Below are 8,638 nucleotides of genomic sequence, written 5' to 3'. Positions count from 1 at the left end.
CAGATACAAGCCCTTCAGTCACCATCAGCCCTCTAACCAGGCTTTCCAACTTCCTCCCAATTCCCAGTTGTGGGGCTCCAAGGAAATACAGGGGCTCTTCCCAATCCTCCCTCTTAATCAGCTTGGAGAAACATTCCTTCAGATTTGGGATGGGTCTCTTCTCATCCTAACTGACACTGCAGCCACCCTCTCGGTGCTCAACCCCACTACTATAAAGCAGCCCCTGCCTCGGAGTACTAATACAGTTCAAACAGTGGGCATCTTTAATGAACCTCAAGAGGTTCCTGCCTGTGAATTGATTCCCTTTCGTTTAGGCCCTTTGAGAAACACACACTCTTTTCTCCTTAGTTCCTCTGCCGCTATCCATTTATATTAGGCTGAGACTTCTTACAGAAGCATCATGCTAAAATTTCTCTCCCCTGAAAGGGGAAAATAATTTTGGAATTCGACAGTAGTTATCAAAGCAGCCAACCAGATGAATTAAATGACTCTGACATCTTTTATCAGATCTGTCTCTGAGCTGATTCTGGAAACACTGATCCTTTGTCCCTATTGAATCAACAACCACCTCCCTTATAGGCAAAATCTCCAACTGATATTGGCAAAATTCACAGTGCATCAATTCAAATAGATCCCTCAAAACCTCTCCCAGAATTAATCAACATGCTATAAGTAAAGAAGCCTTTCATGGCATAGAACCCATGATAGGACATTACAAGTCTCAAAGACTCATTATTTATTGTAAGAGTTCCTGCAATACCCTTATTTTACTAATGAAGAAACCCAAGGGCTGAGGGTGGAGGTTTGTTCAGGACTTCAGAGCAATAAACAACATTGTCATCCCTCCACACCCTGTTGTTCCTAATCCACTTATTTCACTAACATCCATTCCCACTGGATGTAAATTTTTTACTGTCATTTGACTTATGAAGTACATTCTTTAGTATTCCAGTTGATGAAGATGGACTCTTGTCTATCGTTTTTGCCTTCACTTGGAAGAAAAACAATCCACTGCGACAGTAATGACTCAGGGTTTTACTGAGCTCTTATTTCTCAAAAATTCTCCGGCTGATCTGGATAATGTAAAGTTCCCAGAAGTTCTATTTTGTTGCAACATGTGGACGATTTGCTTCTTTGCTCTCCTCAGACCGCTTCACAGGAAGACAGCACCCACTTCCTAAAGCTTTTAGCCTTAAAGGGACACAAGCTTGCCAAGGAAAAATTGCCATTTGCCCAAACCCAGGTTTGATATTTAGGGCATCTGATATCAGAACAAAAGCTATACCTAGTTCCAGATAGCTTTCATGGTGTCCTGAGTTTCCCAAAACCCCAATCTAAGCATTGACTGAAAGGTTTTCTCAGGCTACTCAGTTATTGCTGAAAGTGTATTCCAAATTTCTCTATTTTTTAAATTAAATTTAATTATTTATTTTATACAGCAGGTTCTTAGTAGTCAAATTTCTCTCTTATAGCCAAACCTCTGTGTGTCTTACTCGACAACAACAACTCTGACCCAGTTTTATGGGAAGAGCCAAACAGCATAAACAAACTTTCTCGCCTTAAATGAGAGCTTGAGAAACCCACCTGCCCTTGGGAATCCCAGTTATCAGATCCTCTTTTTCTTTTTTGTATATGAAAAGGAAGGGAATGCCTTTGGGATACCATTGACCCATAGGGTATTAAAGCCAGCAGGTGGACCATGTGGTACACCTTAGAGCCATTACAGCCACTGCCCTTTTGGTTGAGGCCGCCAAGAAAATCATTGTGGGATTCCCTTTAATCATCCTTGTACCTCATGCAGTAGAAACCCTCCTGAATTCTCATCACACTCAACATTTCTCAGTTAGCCACCTCACCTTCTATGAAGTCCTTTTGTTAACTGCTCCTCATATAACTCTTTTATGTTGTAATAACCTTAGCACTACTACTCTTTTCCCCTCCATCACCAATGAAGTCCCTCACAACTGCTTAACGCTGAAGGATCTCCTCTTTCTCTTTTTTTAGAAATTTATTCATTTTATTTATTTAATTTTGGCTGCATTGGGTCTTCATTGTTGTGAAAGGGCTTTCTCTAGTTTTGGCGAGCGGGGGCTACTCTTTGATGCGGTGCACGGGCTTATCATTGTGCTGGCTTGTCTTGTGAAGCACGGGCTCTAGGAGCGTGGGCTTTAGTAGTTGTGGCACACGGGTTCAGTAGTTGTGGCTCGCTGGCTCTAAAGCACAGGCTCAGTAGTTGTGGCACACAGGCTTAGCTGCTCTGTGGCATGTGGGATCTTCCTGGACCAGGGCTCGAACCCATGTTGCCTGCATTGGCAGGCAGCCTCTTAACTACTGCACCACCAGGGAAGCCTTGAAAAACCTCCTCTTGACTCCACTTGATGATTTGCAGGAAATTCCTTTGGGTAACAGTGGTTTCTCATGGTTCACCCATGGTTCTTATTTAAAAGGTGACAGTGGCAAATATCGTGCTGGGTATTCTACTGCAACTTCCTTTGAGGTTGTTGAGGCAGCATCTTTACTTATGGGTAATTCAGCCTAATAGGCCTACACAGGCTTCAGCTCTTACCCAGGCCTGTACTTTAGCCAAGGGCAAAACTGCCAATACTTATACTGATAGTAGACATGCTTTTGGTGTAGCTCATGCTTTTGGAATGTGGTAGAAGCAACATGGTTTCCTTACTTCCAGCTGAAATAAAATTTAAAATGGTCCCTATGTTTAGGTGTTATTGGATGCAACACTTTGACCTGCCACTTTAGCCATTAAGGTTTCAGGACATTCTAAACTTGACTCTCTAGAAGCTAAGGGAAATTTATCTTACTGACATTTCCACAAGGAATGCTGCTATTAAAGGGACCAAAACCAGCCAAACCTCTGTCATGGTCCAAAGGGATAGTTCCCCAAATGATAACTGAGGAAAACTGGACCAGAGAATTTCAACAATTGGCCTGAAAAAAGGAAAAACAAGACTGGAAATTCAATATTTATTTTTTTGATAACAAGAGAATGCTCTGGTTTGGACCAAATAACAACCCAGTCTTACTGAAGACTCTAAAATTCCCACCCTGACTGGACCTGTACATCATCTGGTGACCTGAAAGTAAAGATTTCCCAGAATTGAAGCAGATGATGTCTGAGTTCTACTTCTCTCACTATTTGGGGGACTTGCATGTGACTTGCCATGGTTGCAGACCCTGAACTGTAACTCTCTGCTGAATAAACCTATTTTTTTCTGGAGAAATATCTGGCAGTCTATTTGTTTTCAGTCAACACAATTTGGTGACATTTAGTACAATCACTTTTGCACAACCCTCAACACTATGTAGCCCCAGAACATTTTCATCATCCCCCAAAGAAAACCCTGTACCAATGAAGCAATCACTCCTCATTCATCCATTCCCCAGCACTGGAAACCATTAATCTACTGTCTCTTGGATTCCCCTATTCTGGATATTTCACATAAATGGAATCATACGTGGTCTTGTGTCTGGCTTCCTTCACTTAGCATAATGTTTACAAGATTCATCCATGTTGTGGCATGTATCAGCATTTTATTCCTTTTTCTTGCTGAATAATATTTCATTGTATAGATATACTACCTTTTGTTTATCCATTCATTGAGTGATGGATACTGTGTTATTTCCATCCTTTGGCTATTGTGAATAGTGCTTCTATGAACAGTAGTGAACAGGTTTTCGTGTGAACAAAAGTTTTCAATTCTCTTGGGTATATACCTAGGAGTTGAATTTCTTGGTCTATGGTAATTCTGTATTTAACACCACCAAACTGTTTCCCACAGCAGCTGCACCATTTAACATTCCCACCATTAATGCCGAAGGGTTCAATTTCTCCACATCCTTACCAACATTTGTTATTTAAAAAATAGCCAACCTAATGGGTGTGATATGATATCTCGTTGTGGTTTTGATTTGCATTTCTTGCATTATGATTAATGATGTCAGACATCTTTTCATTTGGTTATTAGCTCTTTGTATATCTTCCTTAGGAAAATGTGTATTCAATTACTTTGCCCCTTTTTAATTGGATTGTTTTTTACTTGGATTGTGTCAAATTACGAGTTTAAAAAAATATTTCAGACATGAGGCTTTTAGAAAATATTTGCAAATATCTTTTTCCATTCTGTGAGTTGTCTTTTAATTCTCTTGATAGTGTCTTGATACACAAAAGTTTTAAATTTTTTTGTTTTAATTTTGATGATGTTCAATTTATTGAATTTGTTTGCTTGTGTTTTGTGTCATATCCATGAAAATGTTGCCCTATTCAAGGTCATGCAGAGTTTCACCTATGTTTCCTTCTAAGAATTTTAGTTTTTAAAATAGTTTTAGCACTTACATTTAGGTTTTGATTCATTTGGAGTTAATTTTTGTATGTGTTGTGAGGTATGGGTCAGATTCATTCTTTTGCATGTGGATATCCAGTAGTCTCAGCACGAGTCATTGAAGAGACTATATTTTCCCCCATTGAATGGTCTTTTTAGTCTTGTCAAAAATCTATTGACCATAGATACGTAGGCTCTCAATTGGATTCCACTGAGCTATACGTTTTTCTATATGCCAATACCACATTGTTTTGATTACTGTAGCTTTGTAGTAAGTTTTGAACCTGGGAAGTGTTCTTCTTCCAAATGTGTTCTTCTTCTAAATTATTTCCACTATGTGGGATCCCTTGCAATTGCATATGAATTTTAGGATCTGCTTTTCCACTTCTGCAAAAATGCTATTGGAATTTTGATAGTGATTTGCATTGAATTTGTAAATCATTTTGGTAGTATTGTCATTTTAACTATGTCTTCCAAACCATGAATATCAAATATCTTTCCATTTATTTAGGTCTAGGTCTAGGTCTTCTTTAATATATTTCAACAGTGCTTTGTAGTTTTCAGTGTGCAAGTCTTGGACCTACTTGGTTAAATTTCTCCTTAAGTATGTTATCATTTTTGATGCTATTATACATGAAATTGCTTTAATTTCCGTTTAAATTTTCTATTACTAGCATATAGAAATAAAACTGATTTTTACATGTTGACCTTATATCCTGAAACACTGCTAAACTCATTTATGAATTCTAATTGAATTTTGGTAGTTGTTCAGCTTTTCTATATATAAAGTCATGTCATTTGCAAATTGAGAAATTCTTCTTTTCTAATTGGGATGCCTTTTATTTCTTTTCCTTGCCTAACTTCTCTGACTACAACTTCCAGTACACTGTTGAATAGAAGTGGCAAAATCAGGCACCATTGTCTTGCTCCTAATCTTAGGGGGAAAGCTGTCAGTGTTTCACTATTCAATATGATGTTAGCTGTGGATTTTTCATCACTGTACTTTATCATGTTAAGGAAATTCCCTTCTATTCCTGAATTGTTCAGTAATTTTACATGACTGGATTTTGCATTTTGTGAAATGTTTCTCCTGCATTAAGATGGTTGTGTGTGTGTGTGTGTGTTTTGCTCTCATTCTACTAATGCAATGTATTATATTGATTGCTTTTTTTATGCTGTACACATCTTCAATTTCTGGGATAAAGCGCACATGGTCATGGTGCTTTATCCCGCTAGATTTATGTTAATTTGGCTAGGAGTTAGGCAGCCATAGGTGCCAGAGACTTCAAATTCCTCTAGTATCCTTGTTTTTGTCTCCACTATTGGCAAAACACTAAAGACTCCCTAAACACTCCTCCTCAAGGAGAGTCTGTATCTCTCTTTCTGCTGTAATCCAGTGTTGTTGGTATGTTGGCAAGTTGTGGGGTAAGGGTGGGAGTAGGGATGGGGGAGGAGGATTCTATAATCTTCCAATTAAATCTCAGTTTTAGTAGGCCTATGTCTAGGGCAAATGTTTATCGGGTGGTATAGCTTTTTCCCAAGTTCCTTGCCCTATACTCCCTCCTCTAGTTGCAGCATTCCCAATCTTTTTCCTTGAATCCCCCCCAACCCCATCTGTTTGACTGTTTTCTCCTCCTTAGTGAGACAGGAAGGTTAGAGGGGGCTAAAGTGGGAGGAGTATCCTTACCTCAGCTAGCATAAGACTCTAGAAACTCTTTTCCCCAGGAGAGTAGGCATTTTTGGTGGAGAAGGCTCTGGGTGTATTTCACAATGTTTACTCTTCTTCCACTAGAGCCCTGAGGGAATATTCCTCAGGTTGCCACCATGCAAATCCAACCGGGTTTCTGGATCTAATGACAATGGAAATGTGGTGGACTCTTAAGACTGTGGCCCCCCCAGGAGTTTCTCACTCTCAAGACAGTCCACACAACATTCAGCAATTTATCAAAATGAGCATTTAAATCTTTCTACCAGTTTATGGCTTCAGTAATTTCTGTTCCAGGTAAGCAGATCTCGGCTGTATCTTTCTGGATATGCCTGTCTCTCCAGATTTCAGTGTTGCAATTTGCCCACCAACCTCAGTTCTCAGGAAGATAAAAGAAAAGTCACTGATTTTCAGCCTGCCCCAATTTTTCTTCTTGTAAGGATACAAGCGATCACTTGCATGCTGTTTACATGTCATAGCTGAAACAGGAATTCCAAACAAGTTTTTGAATGCTAGAAAGTTGAAGATTATGAAATGCAAACAAAATCACAAAAATTCTTTAACTGCTCAAATGTTTAAATGCTGAAGTAATGCAACAGCTTCACAATAAGTACTCCAGTGTCAACAGAAAGAATATCAGGTGTTGTCTGTGCAGAATTATGCAGGAATGCAGAATATGGGCAAGATAGCCAACACCCTGCATAGAATCCATTACACTTTGATTCAACTTTGAATAACTTGTTTGCACTTTTGCACATCCACCATAATTTGCATTTGTATTATCTCTATGAAAAGCAGTACACTTCTCATTAACTCAATAAGTGAGCAGCAGCCTTCTAAGCAAGCCTTTTTCACGAGAAAAACATACAAGCAAAGGGATTTATTTTTCAGTATTGTGATTACTTGCACCTTGGGCTGTGTTGTAAAAAGACAAGGCATTTTAGATCTTTAATAATCTCTGTAATAGTAAATAGAGCTATTACATTTTTTAATTGTTGCAGCATTTTATCCTGGCACTTAAATTTTTTTTGCAATTTTAGAATCAGAAAATACTCCTGGTATGTTTGACCAGTCATTTGTGCTGAAAAGATTGATAATGATGATACACAAGGTGGACGGTCATTACAACTTCTGCTGTGATTATTTTATTTTCATCCGAATTTGTTTTAATTAGAAAATGTATTTTATCTGTTTATAGCTGAGATAATCCTATATCTCTTAGGTTTAGCTGTTAATAGATACTGGTTTATAAATGACTTTCTATCACTTTTTCATATTGAATGAACAGTTTCATGCTGTGGAAAAGGTTCAAAAGGATTTTTTCCCTCATTTAATAGAAAAACAATATTCTGAAAATTAATCATGAATTTACATTTGCATTTGGGATTCAAATACTAGATGATAGCAAACACCACAGAAATTGAAAATATTGAATTTGATAGTCTCATGGCACCATGATTATGTTTGTCACTGACGAGGCTAAAGTTATAACAGTAAATTGGGGTTGAACTGTAGAAGTTGTTACCAACTAACAATAAATTGAACTTTGATATGTGATGCGGAAAAGGTGGACATCATGTATGGCTGCAAGCGAGAGCTGTATTCGCAAGGAAGAACCTTCCCAAAGAAAGCCACAGCTGATCTCATACAAGGTTTTGGGAAGCTTGGTTCAAGGATTGGTGGATTTTCAGAAGCAGGGGTGTTTATTGATTGACAGACTTTCAATTATGTTAGTGTGATCACTGAAATAATGTGGTTATTGCCTGGCAAACTTTCAGAAGTATGGTCACTAGACTGAGGTATCTGCTGACTGACTTGTCTACAGGCATGGGATAGTAACAAATTGGCTCACTTTCAGAAGCTGCAGTCTCTTTAACTTGCTAACTGTCAGAAGCATGGCCACTGTTGATTTTCAGAGCATGTGTACTGACCCAAAGTAATCTCTAATTAATGGTGATTACTTGCTTACAACTTGAGACTTTGACAAAAAGAAGTCTTTTCCTTTCTTTAATATGGAAAAGAAAAGACTCTCAATTCTTATTTACCTTCTCCTACACCCACCCCGCCCCCCCAACTTTGGTCTTTCCTCAGCCAAAAATACGAGAGAGACTATAAGGGATTGTTTTGGTCTTTGTGGAGATACAATTTTCAGCTAGCATTGCCACCTAAGTCATTTAAGTGCCAATTACTGAAGCAGAAAAATAGTTTCAACTGCTCGATTTTCATTACTGGGAAAAAGCACAACTTATTACAATAAGGGTGACCTGACAAAATCAATACAGAATGCAGTTCAAAATCATTCAATACGAGACATATCCAGTATACACAGGATACCTGGCAACCCTACCTTCGAGTCAGCTTAGCCTTCTCATTCACCAACCTCATCTCTTTGCTTGTGAACACCATGACTTGTTTCTAATCCATTATCTTGTCTCCTGTTCTCCATATATGCTATCCCTGCTTGAGTTTGGACTCTCATTCACCTATCACTTGAATTACCATAGCCCAGATTTCTAGGCATCAGTCTATACAGCTTTAATACATACTAAATTCACCCTCTATACATCGTTGCCAGAACAATGTTCCTTGCTTAACA

The sequence above is a fragment of the Mesoplodon bidens genome, assembly GCF_964165515.1.
Source record: "Mesoplodon bidens genome assembly, chromosome: 4".
In the NCBI taxonomy this organism is placed as follows: domain Eukaryota; kingdom Metazoa; phylum Chordata; class Mammalia; order Artiodactyla; family Ziphiidae; genus Mesoplodon; species Mesoplodon bidens.
Note: the sequence above shows the minus strand (reverse complement) of the source record.